This window comes from Carlito syrichta, unplaced genomic scaffold (assembly GCF_000164805.1).
Source record: "Carlito syrichta isolate Samal-C Ts95f unplaced genomic scaffold, Tarsius_syrichta-2.0.1 Scaffold303572, whole genome shotgun sequence".
Classification (NCBI taxonomy): domain Eukaryota; kingdom Metazoa; phylum Chordata; class Mammalia; order Primates; family Tarsiidae; genus Carlito; species Carlito syrichta.
Genome location: NW_007247668.1, coordinates 55,520 through 71,628, shown reverse-complemented (window position 1 = coordinate 71,628; position 16,109 = coordinate 55,520).

Genomic DNA, 16,109 nt, shown 5'->3' with positions numbered 1-16,109 from the left:
ACGGCGCCTGCGGCGGGGTCTTGAGGACTTTACGGTGAACCGAGACGAGAAATCAGCCCGGGCATCTACCCCCGAAACCGTGTGTGTTTGTAACAAGTGCTCTCGCTGCCTTTCCCTTCCTCTCTGGCCGTGGCGGGGAGGTCAAGTGGGCTGGGAGGGTCATTAACTCTTACATAAGAATTTCATCGCAATGGATTCTGTCATCCTGCCAAGGGCAGACCTCGCTGCCAGGCGGAACTGGGCGACTCTGATTTATTCTGTTTGGTTCAACAAGTGCCTCTGGGGCGCTTACTGGTGGGTGCCAGGCATTTCGGGAGCGTGCGGAAAGCTAAAATACAGAGTCTAGAAAATCTTTTGATTGTGCTTAAACGTAAAAATCCATGTATTGGGAGTTGTCATGGGGTCCCCCTGTGTCACAGCCGGGTAGTGTGGCGGACACACACAGACGTGAAGAGCGAGCATGATGCATCCCTCTCCTCCAGAGGCGCATGCTAGGGTGAAAGAAATGGTGTAGAGACCTATGCTAAGCAGTGTGCAGCAGGTGGTTTGAGAGAGGTCCAGTCTCCCTCCAATAGGCACCAAGTTATGGGCCTGACTTTTAAGTGATGCTTAATTGATAACTACCAGTTGACCCTTGAGCAACATGGGTTTGAGCTGTGCAAGTCCCCTTATCCGCAGAATGTTTTTTTCCTCCCAACCAAAGGCAGAGTAAAAATACAGTATTTGCCACTTGCAAAACCAAGAAGTCTGACTTTTCCTATTCGTGGGTTCTGCAGGACCAACTGTGGGATTTGAGTATGCACGGATTTGGGTGTACGCAAATTGGTATTCCTGGACCAATTCCCACTCCACCCTCCTCACCCCTACCTCTTCACCCTACCTTGTTGCAGGGCCACCTAGGTCTGTCCATCCCTGAAGGACCTGATGCATCATTCCTACTCTCCATTTCTACTGCTGCAATCCTACGTTGTTCATCTGTTCAATAAATGTGTTCTGAGCACCCTACTATGTGTCAGACATTGTTGCAGGCTGTTGTCTATGGGCTCTCAGCTATTGCTGAACAAAAGAGGTGAAGTTTCCAGTCTTCTGGGGCTAACAATCTAGTTCTGTGCCTACCTCCTTGCCTTTGAGCTACTGAGACATCCTCTTGACTAACGTAACAAGCTTTATTTCCTATCATCGCTCCTACATCCAGCATCCAGGCTGGTTTTTCACAAAGCTAAAATTTTATCCTTTGATCATGTATGCTATTTTATTGTTCAGAAAACTCTCTGGGCCGGGCTCAGTGGCTCAGTTTGTAATCCCAGCACTTTGGGAGACCGAGGCCAGTGGATTGACTGAGCCCGTGGGTTCAAGACCAGCCCAGGCAACTTGACAAGACCTCATATCTACAATAAATCAAAAATTAGCTGGAAGTGGTAGTGCATGCCTGTAGTTCTGACTACTTGGAAGGCTGAAGCGGAAGGATCGGCGGAGCCCAAAAGGTCAACGCTGGGGTGGCCATGCGTGTTGCCACTGCACTCCAGTCTGGGTGACAGAGTGAGACTCCACCTCAAAACAAACAAAAAACTCTCTGGCCTATCTTATTTAATATTACCTCTCACTGTTGCTGAAATTCTTCACCACATCCAGAACCTTTCCACAAGCAAGATGCCATCACTATGCTAAGCTGTTATTCTGGCAGTTTCTACCAATAGGAATTGTAGAAAGTTGACTTTGTATCTCCAAAAAACATACATTCAAGCTCTACCCGCCCACCCCCATTCAGAGGAATGTGACCTTATTTGGAAATAGGGTCTTTGCAGAAATAAGTTAAGATGATGTCATACTGGGCTAGGCTGGGCCCTTAATCCAATGAGGTGTCTTTATAAAATATAAGAGAGGGATACAGAAGGAGTAGAACCGAGATTTTAAAAGAGAGAGAGAAGGGAGATTTGGGCACATACAGGGAGGAAGTCCATGTGAAGACAGAGGCAGAGATTGGAGTGATGCATCTATAAACCAAGGAATGTCAGAGTTTGCCAGAAGCCTTCCGAAACTAGGAAGAGAAAAGGAAGGAAACTTCCCTAGAGCCTTCAGATTAAACATGGCTCTGCTGACACTTTGACTTTGGACTTCTAGCCTCCAGAATCTGAGACACTAAGTTTCTGTTTTAAGCAACTCAGTTTTTGGTAACTTGTTAGTCTTAAGAAACTAATACAAAAAAATTATATATATATATGTATATATATATATGTATATGTATATATATATATGTATGTGTATATATATATATATATCGCTCCTATTTTCCTTCTCTCTCATTCTCTGCAAGATCATAAAAGCCTTGAGTGCCTAAGAAAATTCATCTTTAAAGGCAATGGGAACTGAATGAAGCTTTTGGTTTTAGAGTCAGGGACTGACATATTCTGAGCCTTGATTTAGGATAATTAATTTGGCAACACACTATCCATCCAGAGGGCTGTTGCAGTCATCCAGATGAGAGGTGATGATATTGTGAACAAAGCCAATGATAGTGCAAATGGAGCGGAAGGAACAGATGCAAGACTCACTGTGGCGAGAAAAGTGGAACAATTTAGCAACCAATGGAATGTGAGGATTGAAAGATGCAAAGGATTGTTAGTGACTAAGAAAGGGACTGGAAGGATGGTGCCCTGTAACACCATAAAAGGATGAGGAGATCAGGTTTTCAGGTGAGATGGGCATGATTAATTTGATATTGCTGGTTAAATATACAGTTCGCATTGGTTTTTGTGAAGTGACTCTTCTGCTTTCCCAACCCTTTCTAACATTAAAGACCCATGTTAATCCTCACATCCTCTAAGATGAATTTACTAAAGGCTTTAACTTATTAGGAATTATATTTTTTAGAGTTGGTAGGTGCCTTTTGGGAGCTTCTGGATCCCCCCCCCAAAGTAACTACCCGTTCTCTGTTTGAATTCTGGTAACAGAGTGCTCAAATTTGAAGAAGAGCTGAATACACTGTCGGTTGACTCATTTTCCAGTTCTACATCTAGAGAAGGCCTCCTCAAAGAGTCAAATTTGACACCCTGTAAATCCCATCTGATGACAGAAGTGCTACCTCCTAGGGCTTCACACTTCAGGTCTAACTCCTATACCTAAAGCCCTTCAGGTGTTTGAAGATGTTTCTCATGTCCTTCTGAAGATTTCTCTTCCCCCAAATATGCCACTGTGGTTACTGATGTTTTATAATAAATAAATCCCCTCAAAATTTAGCAGTCTTTTTTTTTTTTTTTTTGAGAAATCTCACCCTGTCACCCTGGCTGAAGTGCAGTGGCGTGCTCACAGTCACCGAGACCTTGGCCTGCTGTGCTCAGGCGATCGTTCCACCTCAGCCTTCCAAGAAGCTAGAACTACAGGTGCATGTCACCATGCCTGGCTAATTTTTGATTCATCATAGAGACCAAGTCTTGCCAAGTTGCCCAGGCCGGTCTCGAACTCCTGGACTCAAGCAATCCTCTTGCCTCTACCCCAAAAGTGTTGGGATTACAGGTGTGAGCCACCGTGCCTGACCCAAAGTTTCAAAATTTAGCAGCTTAAAACAACAATCATATAATTTTTCACAGTTTCTGTGGATCAAGAATGCGAGAAGAACCCTCGTGGGCAGTTCTGGCAGTGGTCTCATCATAACATTATAGTCAGATGGTGGCTGAAGCTAGAACAGTGGGAGAATGGAGCAGCTGGAGTGGTCAGGTTGCTCACGTGTGCTTGCTCTCTCAAGGCTTCTCCATATGGTCTTTCTACAGGGGTAGTCTGGGCTTTCTTCCAGCATGGCCGTTGGGTGCCAAGCATGCTCGTGGAAGCAACATTATCTTTTATGACCTAATCTCAGAAGTCCCACAGTGTCACTTCTGCCTTACTCACAAGCCCTCCCAGATTCAAGGGAAGGATCATTGTCCTCTTATCTCAGTGAGGGAAATGGCAAAGTTTTATTTTAAGAAGACCATGTAGCCTGGCTCGGTGGCTCAGCCTGTAATCCCACGCCTTTGGGAGGCTGAGGTGAATAAATTGCCTGAGCCCGCTGGTTCGAGACCCGGCTGGGCAGCGAGACCTCATCTCTACAATAAATCAAAAAATCAGCCGGGCGTGGTAGCGCATGCCTGTAATTCCGGCTACTTGGAAGGCTGAGGCGGAAGGATCGCTGGAGCCCAGAAGGTGAAGGCTGTGGTGGCCAGGAGTGGCCACTGCACTCCAGTCTGGGCAACAGAGTGAGACTCCAACCCAAAAAAAAAAAGAAGACCATGTGTGGCCAGGCACGTTGGCTGCAGTCCTAGCTACTTGGAAGACTGAGGCAGAAGGATTTATTTTGAGCTCAGGAGTTTGAGGTAAGCTATGATCATGCTACTGCACTCCAGCTAGGTGACAGAGTGAGACTCTGTCTCAAACAAACAAAACAAAACACATGCACACACAAATCTCATTCTGTTCTCATAACAATGGTATGTAGTAGGTACTTTTATTATCATAGCCATCTCAATCTATTCTATTAATAAGGAAATTTGAGACCAGAATACTAAATACAGATTTTCTTTTTCAGAAAGGGAAGGGTCTGGATTTCAACCAGAGTCTAATTGTGCGGGTCACACCCTCAGTCACTACTCTCTAAATCCCAAGCCCAGATTTTGGACATTGTCCTTCACTTATAGGTCCCTTTCAGGAGGGGAATATTTAGAGTTGGAAACACCCAAAATAAACATGTTGAAAAATAAAAGGCATCATAGTGCAGGGTGTGAAAACATGGGCTTTGAGGTCATGATGTCAAGACTCCCAGTACTTTGGGAGGCCGAGGCAGGAGGATTGCTTGAAGCCAGGAGTTTGAGACCAGCCTAGACAACGTAATAAGACTTCATCTCTGTAAAAAAATAAAAATTAAAAAATTAACTGGGTGTGGTGGTGCATGCCTGTATTCCCAGCTATTCAGTAGGCTGAGGCGGAAGGATCGCCCAATCCCAGGAAGTTGAGGCTGCAGTGAGCCTTGATTGTGTCACCCCACTCCAGCTTGGGTGACAGAGTGAGACTCCAACTCTAAAAAAGAAGGGTATGTGGGGTAGGAGATATTTGTTGCAGCCCTTTTTGGAAAATGCAATCTGCCACTTAACACTCACATAACACATAGCCACCCTGGCCATCCTCCTCTGACAGCATGTTATAAAGTAAGTCATAGGGATTAGATAGGTTGTGCTTGAATCTTGCCTCTCCCACTTATGTGGAGCCTAAAACAAGCTGTTTAACCCCATTAATCTTCAATTAGTTCCTAAGTAGCAAATGGGAATCCAAATTCCTACCACACAGGATGTAGTAGACACCTCCTTGAATATATGCCTGACATGCAATGTCCTATTTTTCTGAGAACTGCTGTTCCTTATTGCACCACACTTCATCTCTTGATCCCTAGGTTTCTGGCAGTCGTGTTTGTGCTACAGGACAGCACCTGACTGATAAAGTTAATTGAACCAGGAGGACTATTCCTGCCACCAACTGAGCTTAGTGCATCAGATTCTCCTCCCTGGAAATCTGGGATTGGGATTCAGAGAGTAGTAACTGAGGGTATGGCTCCCATCATCAGACTCGGGTTGAAATCCTGACCCTTCCCTTTCTGAGCAAGAAAGTCTATATTTCCTCTTCTGGGCCCCAGTTTCCTTATCTGTAGAATAGAATGAGATGGCTATGATAGTAAAAGTACCTACTACATAGGGTTGTGATGAAGATAGAATGAGTGTTTTGGTTTCTTTTTTAAAATTTTTTTATTTTTTAGAAAGAGTCTCACACTGTCACCTAGCTGGAATGCAGTGGCATGATCATAGCTCACTGCAGCTTTGAACTCCTGGACTCAAACAATCCTGCCTCAGCTTCCTGAGAAGCTAGGACTATAGGAACGAGTCTTTGTGCATGGCTGATTTTTAAATGTTTTGTAGAAAGGGTCTCACTATGTTGCCCAGACTGTTTTCAAACTCCTAGGCTCAAGTGATCCTCCCTCCTCAGCCTCCCGTAATGCTGGGATTACAGACATAAGCCACCATGTCCGACCAGGGCAGAATGAGTTAATACTTGTGAAAGTGTCATCAGAGCATTGTGAACAGGGGCTAGTACCTCCCTGAAGTTAACTTGAGTAGTTGTACTTTGTCATAATCATAGGGAGGCTCAGAAAGTTGATCTGAAGAAGAATCATGACAGTTGTACAGAGACCCTTAGGAAAGAGAGAACTGACTGGGCTTCTGAAAACCTTCCAGGTTCATTTCTAGGCTCTATCAGGATTGAGCTGCATTCCTGCCTTTAGATTTTATAGTAAGAATATAATTTACACAAGAAGGGGTCAAGACTGAAAAGACAAGAAGGTGCTCAATGAATAGTAGTTATATATATTTCGTCAGCATGAAAAGTGTCAATACATTTCACAAAATAGTATGGACATTGTCCTCTACCCATAATTCCCTTTCAGAAGGGGAATATTTAGAGTTGGATACATGATCAACAAGATGAAAAATAAAAGGTGGCATAGTGCAGGGAGTAAAAACATATGCTTTGGGGTCATACCATCAGGATTCAAATTCCAACCTTGCCACTTACAAGCTGAGCAACTTTAAATTAGTTATTCTATCTCTACCTCCATTTCCTGATCTCCAAAATGGTAATAATGATGGTACTTGTCTTTCTGAGTCAGGCACTTAGAGCAAGATCTGGCACGTGGTAAGAGTTAAATAAGCATTAGGTGGGATCATCATCAACATCATCATCATCAACAACAACAACACTGTTATTTATTGATCTAGGATTCCCTTTATTGAACCTAGATTACTCAGCATTATTCAGTAGAGGTGACCCTACCACGTTCCTTAAGTGCCCAAGGTATGTCATAGTATGAAATAAAGAGCAGTCCTTAAAATAATCCCCCAAAGAATAGTGAACCCTCAACGTAATGATCCTTAAGTAACCCTTTCAAAACCCCTCTGAAATGAAAATTAGCCTCTGGAGGCCACAAGTGGAACCTCTTGCCCTGCAATAATTGGCTCTTCAGGTCAGTTGGCTAGAAAGGGGTGGGCTGGAGGCCTTCCCAGGCCTTTCCAGGCTGGGGTGGGCTAGAGTCCCTTCTGCAGAATGAAGGTCCCAAAAGGCTACGTGGAGATTTGGGGAACTCCATTCTCAGATATTTGGCAAGCAGAAATTCAAGCAGTTATACAATTACAAACAGGTCATAGACTGTAGACCAAGGATTTTAACCAGACAGACTTCTTTTCTTCTTTTTATTCTTTTTTTTTTTTTTTTTTAACATCAGGGTCTCACCGTTGCCCAAGCTGGAGTGCAATGGCATGATCGTGGCTCACTAATTGCAGCCTCGAACTTCTGAGGTCAAGCGATCCTTCTGCCTCAGGCTCCTTAGAAGCTGGGACTACAGGTTCATGCCACCATGCCCAGCTAAATTTTATTTTTTGTTTTTTAATAGAGACAAGGTCTGGCTGTGTTGTCCAAGCTGGTCTCAAACTCCTGGGCTCAAGCAATCTTCTTGCCTCTACCTCCCAAAGTGCTGGATTACTTGCACTGGCATAAGCCACCATGCTCAGCCCAGATGGACTTTTTTTTTTTTGAGTTGGAGTCTCTCTTCATCACCCAGGCTGGAGTGCAGTGGCACGCTCACAGCCACCCCAGCGTCGACCTGCTGGGCTCCGGCGATCCTTCTGCCTCAGCCGGATCTACGGGCACACACTACCATGCCCAGTTAATTTTTTATTTATTGTAGAGTCGAGGTTTTGCCAAGTTGCCCGTGCTGGTCTCAAACCCTCGGGCTCAGGCAATCCACTTGCCTCAGCCTCCCAAAGTGCTGGGATTACAGGCTGAGTCATGGAGCCCAGCCCAGATGAACTTCTTATAGAAGAATCTGGATCTTTTTCATTCACTCATTCTTTTATTTTCTCCCTGCCTAATGATCAGCAAAAACAATCAAACAAACAAACAAAACAACTAATAACAGAATGCAAGGGCTTTTCTTTAGTGACAACAGGGAAATTCTGGATACTGAATAGACAATGTACCATTGAGTGTAATTAGTGAGGAAAAGTAGCTGCAGATACTTCAAGGCAGTTTGAAGTCATAGGCAGTTGAGGTCATAGGCCTGCTGCATAGAGGTAAAGGTCCATTGAAGAGATAACCTATGCTGGAAAGAGGCTCTGAACTGGGGCTGAGTTATGCAAGAGCTAAGGACTTGCATGACAGAACACTGGCCCAGACATTCAGTCATCTCTACAATGTCCACGGACCACCATTACCAACTAATATAGCTGGGTGCACAGGTCACTAAGCTGGTTCTGAACTATGCTCCTTTGTCAGAAGTATGTTCAAATGGTTTTTCTTCAGAAAATGGAAAGCCCATGGGTTCTGAAGAACCGTCAGACAACTGATAGCAAATATCCCAGGGGCTCTGGATTCATCCGATTTCTGTAAGACTATGTTCCAAAGCTATTTCAGTCAGAAGTAACATATCAGACTGCCAGGCTGATCTAAAAACTGCTAATGACTTAAATGGGCAGAGAATCAAAGAATAATCATGGAACAGGCAAATACTTAAATAAGAGGCTTTCTGTAAATCTAGTTGAACAACCATATGAGTCAGCCTAGGCTAAGTTATACCATGTTGACCAAAAACCTTTGGATCTCAGTGGCTTACAAAAAGCTTTATAACTCACACACATGACTTGTCCATCACAGATTGGTTGTGTTTCTGTTTCTGAGTCCCAATCTGACCAGACAGTCCCCAGCTGGGACAATGCTAGTTTTGTAACAGAAAGAATGCAGAAGGTAGCAAACCACACAATGACTGTTCAAGTTTTGTTCAGAAATGGCACACGTTTCTTCTCAATTTTCACTGGACAAAGCAAGTCACATGGTCATGCCAAGTATCAATGAGACAGGGAAAAATAATTCTCCCCCCAGGGAGGGACTCTAAAGCATCTTCCACAATAATATATATATATTTCAAAATAGTTAACATCAGAGAACTTCTATTGAACACTGACTACTTACCAAGCACTATTTAATCCTCACAATAACCTACAAGGTACACACTATTATTATCATCATTATAAACTGGTTGGTAAAAAATAAAGATAAAATTTAAGTAACTAGCCCAAGGTCTGTGACCTGGGAAGTGATGACCTTGGAATTTAACTGCAGATCTTCAAAAACCGTGGCTCTCACTCCCACACGATGATTGCTTCAGATGTTTTTTCCAAAATAAAATTACCGACATGCATGTGAGTGTTTTTTCCAAGGGTGATAAAGAATTTGCCCTGACTCATCTATATTTTTTGGCACACAAAAAATGATAAGCAATATAAACAACAGCAAGTTAGTATTATGCTTTACAGTTTAATGCAATATGTAGCCTCCACAAGAGCTACAAAATATTATGGGAAGTAGAAGAGAAGATAATCCTTTTCAAGAAGTAGGAGGTAGAGGATATCAGGCATAGAAGACTTTAATGTCAGACCTACAGTGACTTGTTTTCCACCTCTGTAATTTTCTTGCTGTGTTTACCTTGGACATTCAAACCTTGGGTCTCTTGTATATAAAGTAGGTACCACAATCCTCATTTCACAGAGTTGTTTTTGTTTGTTTGTTTGTTTGTTTTTGAGTTGGAGTCTCACTCTGTTGCCCAGACTGGAGTGCAGTGGCCGCTCCTGGCCACCGCAGCCTCGACCTGATGGGCTCCGGTGATCCTTCCACCTCAGCCTTCCAGGTAGCTGGAATTACAGGCACGCACTACTACACCCGGCTAATTTTTTTTGATTTATTGTAGAGATGAGGTCTCACCAAGTTGCCCAGGTGGGTCTCGAACCCGCGGGCTCAGGCAATCCACTCACCTCAGCCTCCCAAAGGCGTGGGATTACAGGCTGAGCCACCGAGCCCGGCTACACAGAGTTATTGTGAGGAATAAATGATATATGCAGAGTGCCTGACTTGGTAATAGACACATACCTAGCAGACATTCAACAAATAGTAGTTATTATTGTTGTTGATGATCATGATAAAAGGATAGAATTTTGATATGAATAGCTATGGAAGAGCAGTTTATGTGGAGAGACCAGTAGGAACAAAGCATGGAGGCAGGAAAGCAATGAAATGCTGCGCTTTGGGAACTGAATCAAGCATTGGCTACTAGAAGGCTTGGCCCTGGGAGAAGTTAAAATGAAAATGATTTGGGGGTGGAATGTCCAAGCTAGAAGTGAGAAGGGCCTGAAGTAGGAGAAGAACAGGGTCAATGGTGAGGAAGAGAAGGCTCAGGACACATACCTGGATGGAGATCTCTGTCTGCACCACAGGTGGGCAGAATCCTCTTGCCTTGCCCTCCTCTGAGCAGGACAAGCAACTGATCAAAATAGCACCTATACACAATGGAATATTATGCAGCCATAAAGAAGGACAAATATATGGACTTTGCAGCAACTTGGATGGATTTGGAGTCAACCATACTCAGTGATTTATCACAGAAACAAAGAACTGAGTTCCATATATTCTCAATCATAAGGTGGCCTTGAACAATTATAATGCTATAAGAAAGCGACTGGCAGTAGTGGAAAACTGTCAGGGGAGGAGGGTGGGATTGGCAGCTGAGGGAAACTGCTAGGGGAGGGAGGGGCATACCTCATCAACAAGGGTACTTGCATGATTAATGTTTGTATACCTAACCCTGAATTGTACCCCACATCTTTATAATAAATAAATAAATAAATTTGTTAAAATAGCACCTGCCAAGCTCAGTGACTCAGCCTGTAATCTCAGCACTTTGGGAGGCTGAGGTGAGCAGATTGCCTGAGCCCACGGGTTTGAGACCTGCCCGGGCAACTTGGCGAGACTTCATCTCTACAATAAATCAGAATTTAGCCGGGTGTGGTAGCGCATGCCTGTAGTTTCAGCTACTTGGAAGGCTGAGGCGGAAAGATCACCGGAGCCCAGCAGGTCGAGGCTGCGGTGGCCAGGAGCATGCCACTGCACTCCAGTCTGGGAGACGGAGTGAGACTCCAACTCATAAAAATAAAAAATAGCGCCTATAGTCTCCAGCAATGCACAAACCTACAAGCCAGCCTCATAGGCACAGTGAGTTAGCCATGGGGTCCCAAACCTTACTGACCATCTCTGGAGCCTGCTAAAACAGGAATTCCACAGTCTTTCCTCAGAAAGAGGTTTAAGAGATGTGGGCTGGGATAATTCTGAAATAGCCCATGTCTGGACTGGCATTTAGGAATGCTTGACTAGGCCACCTAGTCACACGGGCTGCAGCCCACCATGTGACAGGAGAGGGATCGTCCCTAGTTATTGTGTAACCTTGTTTCTTGGAACATGGGCTTATGGAATGACTTGGAACTAGCAAAAAATTAAAGTGAGAGAGAGAAAAAAGAAGAAGATGAAGCCAAAAGTATAAGCCTTTCCTGAGAGATGCATTTATATGTGAAGATTTTAGAATGGAAGTTGTGTAGGTAAGAACTCAATCTGCGGCTCCCAAGGAGTACAGAGGACCAAATGAATTTTAACATTTATTCTCTAGACATCACTGGCAGAAACTGGAAAATGAAATAATTCATTTATCAAATGTTTACTGAGCAGCAGCACACAAGGTACTGTGAAAGCTGCCGGGAATTCAGAAACAGATATTGTTTCTGCCCTCAAGGAGTTCCCGGGCAAGGGAGGAACAGCCAGACACAATCTAAAGTGGGACACACTCTCGTGGTTGTGTGAACGAGTTTGGTGGGAAGCAAGGATTCCCATCCTGAGGGAGACTTCACCTTGGAGAGGACAAAAAAGCTGACTCCTAAAGGCTGAGGGGATAATTTTTCAAGCAGGAAGAGAGAGACCACTTAACAGGAATCAATGAGTTGCAAGAAACAGAGATGAACTCAAACTGGCTGAAGGGAGGAAGAACATACTTTTGGGGAATTACCACAGGTCTCTTGAGAAGCTGAGCCAGGGTCTGGAAAGCTGGGAATCCAAGTTATTCCCTTTTTTCCTTTTAGCCGTCTGATCTTTCATCCCATTCTCTGCACGTTTAATTTATTCTTCTCTCTCTCCAGACAAGCTTTGTTGTCTTCTCTGAACAAATAGTGAAAAATGGCTGCGTAGGCCCCTGTGTGTATGGCCCTCTTGTTCCACTTCCCAGTGATCACCAACCAGGCAGAGCAGTGAGCAACATCATGTCTTCTAAGTGTATACAGGTTCAGTTAAAGTCAGAATGTATGGGATTAGGGCGAGGAAGGGGTTAGTTGCTAAAGACAGGAGTGACAGAGGAAGAAAAAGTGTTGACACTGAAGAAAAGGCTGGGTCGACTAGGAATAAGACAGGGCAGAGTGGCCAGCAGAGTGGAGAAGGAAGAGGAGGGCAGGAGTCATGCTCAGTGGGGCACCAAGGAAAGAGGAATAGAATCTGGAGCTTTCAGGTCCTATGTGGGGTGGGAGTTGCGAGCTAACTTCCTCAGGCCCACCACACTTACTCTGCCTACGGTTCATTCAGAAAGGATGTTTTCTTTTATGTTACAGAAAAACAGATGGAGTGTGTCTCCACGCAACCTTCAAGCATGACATCATTCAGACTCTTGTTCCTGATCCCACCTTGTTTCCCTTCTCTCTGAGAACCACATCTGATCAACCACGGGAAGTGGCCACAGTAGGAGTTCACGGAACAGGTGTGGAGGTGATAAAGACCGGGCTGTTGTTCCACATCTTCTGCACACTTTGTAAGTTTTGGTTGCTGGATGGTTAGGTGAAGGAAGCATAGTAAGTGACACATAAAGAAATGGTCGGGCCGTGCTCGGTGGCTCAGCCTGTAATCTCAGTGCTTTGGAAGGCCGAGGTGAGTGGGTTGCCTGAGCCTGTGGGTTTGAGACCTGCCCGGGCAACTTGGTGAGAACTCATCTCTACAATAAATCAAAAATTAGTGGGGCGTGGTAGCGCGCGCCTGTAGTTCCAGCTACTTGGGAGGCTGAGGTGGAAGGATCACTGGAGGACAGCAGGTCGAGGCTGCGGTGGCCGGGAGCATGCCACTGCATTCCAGTCTGGGCAACAGAGTGAGACTCTGACTCAAAAAAAAAAAAAAAATGGAAAAGAAAAGAAATGGTCTAGAAAACATGAAGGCGGGGAATGGAGATCCTTTTGAGGTATCTTGTCACCTACGTATCATAAACATAAAGGTCCTCCCCCCAAAAGTTGAATGAAATGGACCTCATAATGAAATGGAAGGAAAGAGCAAATAACCCCAGGGAAAATCTGGGCCTAAAAAAGCTTGTCTCTGATGCTGTTCTCATCTTTACTGCCAGCAGGCCACTTTGGATACCCTGTTGCCATATTCCTTCCTTCTTCAGGGACTCCTCTCTGCTTCTCAGCTTGTGAGCAACATATGCGATAACACCCTCACATAGTTCAAATATCAGATAGTATACAAATATTTATAAAATTGTCTCTTTTTTTTTTTGAAGTTGGAGTCTCACTCTGTCTCCCAGACTGGAGTGCAGTGGCACACTCCTGGCCACCGCAGCCCCGACCTGCTGGGCTCCAGCGATCCTTCCACCTCAGCCTTCCAAGTAGCTGGAACTACAGGCGCGCGCTACCATGCCCGACTAATTTTTTTTATTTATTGTAGAGATGAGGTCTCACCAAGTTGCCCAGGCGGGTCTCGAACCCACGGGCTCAGGTAATCCACTCACCTTGGCCTTCCAAATCGCAGGATTACAGCCTGAGCCACCGAACCCGGCCAAATTATTGTCTCTTGTTCGTCCTTTTCTCACTCCTGACCTCCTCCTCTGTGGGTCAACCACTGTTAGCCTTACATACCTGCTCTCTGTGTAAATTTGGGCAAATTATAAAACTTCTCTATGCTCAGATTCCTTATCTACACAATGTCACTAATAATAAAAGTACTTCATAGGGTTATTGTAAGGATAAGATGAAATAATCTCCTAGTCTGTATTTTCCAGAGAAACAGAACCAATGGGATATAAAGAGATTTATCATAAGGAATTGGTTCACATGATTATGGAAGCTGAGAAGTGTCACCATCTTGCCGTCTGCAAGCTGGAGACCCAGGAACACTGTCGTGACTACAGTTTCAGTTGGAAGATCTGAGAACCAGGAGCACCAGGAGTGTGAGACCCAGTCTGAGGACAGAAGAAAACTGATGTTCCAGCTCAAGCAGGCAGGCAGAGAGAGATCATTCTATCTTCCTCTGCCTTTTTTTGTTCTATTCAGACCCTGAACAAATTGAATGGTGCCCACCCACATTGGGGATGGCAATCTGCTTTACTCAGTCTCTCAATGCAAATGTTGATCTCAGCAGAAAGCACCCCTGCAGATACACCCGGAAATAATGTTTAAGCAAATATTCGGCACCCCATGACCCAGTCAAGTTGACACATAAAATTAACTATAACATCATGTAAAGTGACTTGCATTGCACCTTCACATAGTAAGCATTAAGTAAATGTTAGCTGTCATTATCACAGTGTGTTTTAATCCATTTGTTTGATTGTCCCCCCACTCAATCAGGCTGTTACTTCCCTAAGTAGTTAGAATGTGATACAACTCAACAGAAAAAAACAATAAATAATAACCTGATTAAAAATGGACAAAGGAGCCGGGCTCGGTGCCTCAGCCTGTAATCCTGCTCTTTGGGAGGCCGAGGTGAGTGGATTGCCCGAGCCTGCGAGTTTGAGACCTGCCTGGGCAACTTGGCGAGACCTCATCTCTACAATAAATCAAAAAATTAGCTGGGTGTGGTAGTGCGTGCCTGTAGTTCCAGCTACTTGGAAGGCTGAGGTGGAAGAATCAGCGGAGCCCAGCAGGTGGAGGCTGCAGTGGCCAGGAGCGTGCCACTGCACTCCAGTCTGGGCGACAGAGTGAAACTCCAACTCAAAAAAAAAAAAGAACAAAGGAACTGAATGGACATTTTTCCAAAGAAGACATACAAATAACCAACAGGTATTAATATATAAAAAGCTGTTCAATATCACTAATCACCAGGGAAATGCAAATCACAACCACAATGAGATATCACCTTACACCTGTTAGGATGGGTATTATCAAAAAGACAAGATATAACAAGTATTGGTGAGGGTGTAGAGAAAAGTGAATTTTTGTATATTATCAGTGGAAATGTAAAATTGGTGCAGCCATTATGAAAAACAATTGGAGTTTCCTCAAAAAATTAAAAATGGAACTGCCATATGATCCAGCAATCCCACTCTGTGATATATATCTAAAGGAAATGAAATCAGTATGTTGAAGAGATATCTGCACCCCCATGGTCATTGCAGCAATGTTCACAGTAGCCAAAATGTGGAAACAACCTAAGTGTTCATTGATGGATGACTGGATAAAGAAAATGTAGTATATATGTATATGTGTGTGAGTGTTTATATTTATAAGAAAAGCAGAAGCCCCTGCCATTTGTGGCAACATGGATGAACCTTAGGGACATTATGTTAAGTGAAATAAGCAAGACACAGAAAGACAAATGCTGTCTTATATGTGGAATCTAAAAAACTTGAACTCAGCCGGGCACAGTGGCTCAAGCCTGTGATCCAAGCACTTTGGGAGACAGAGGCGAGAGGATTGCCTGATCACAGGTGTTCAAGACCAGCTTGGGCAACTTGGAGAGAACAAGTCAAAAAATTAGGTGGGCATGGTGGTTCGTGCCTGTAGTTACAGCTACTTGGAAGATTGAGGTAGAAGGATCTCCCGAACCCAGCCACTGCATTCCAGCCTGGGCAGCAGTAAGACTCCAACTCAAAACAATAACAACTACAAAACTTGAACTTATAGAAGCAGAGAGTAAAATGATGGTTGCCAGGGACTGTGGATGAGGAAAATGGAGAGACGTTGGTCAAAGGGTACAAACTTTCAGTTATGTGAAGAATAAGTTCTGAGGATCTGAGGTACAGCATGATGACTGCAGTTAATAATGCTGTATTGTGGCCGGGCTCAGTGGCTCAGCCTGTAATCCCAGCACTTTGGAAGGCCGAGGCAAGAGGATTGCCTGAGCCTGCGGGTTCGAGACCCGCCCGGGCAACTTGGAGAGACCTCGGTTCTACAGTAAATCAAAAACTAGCCGGG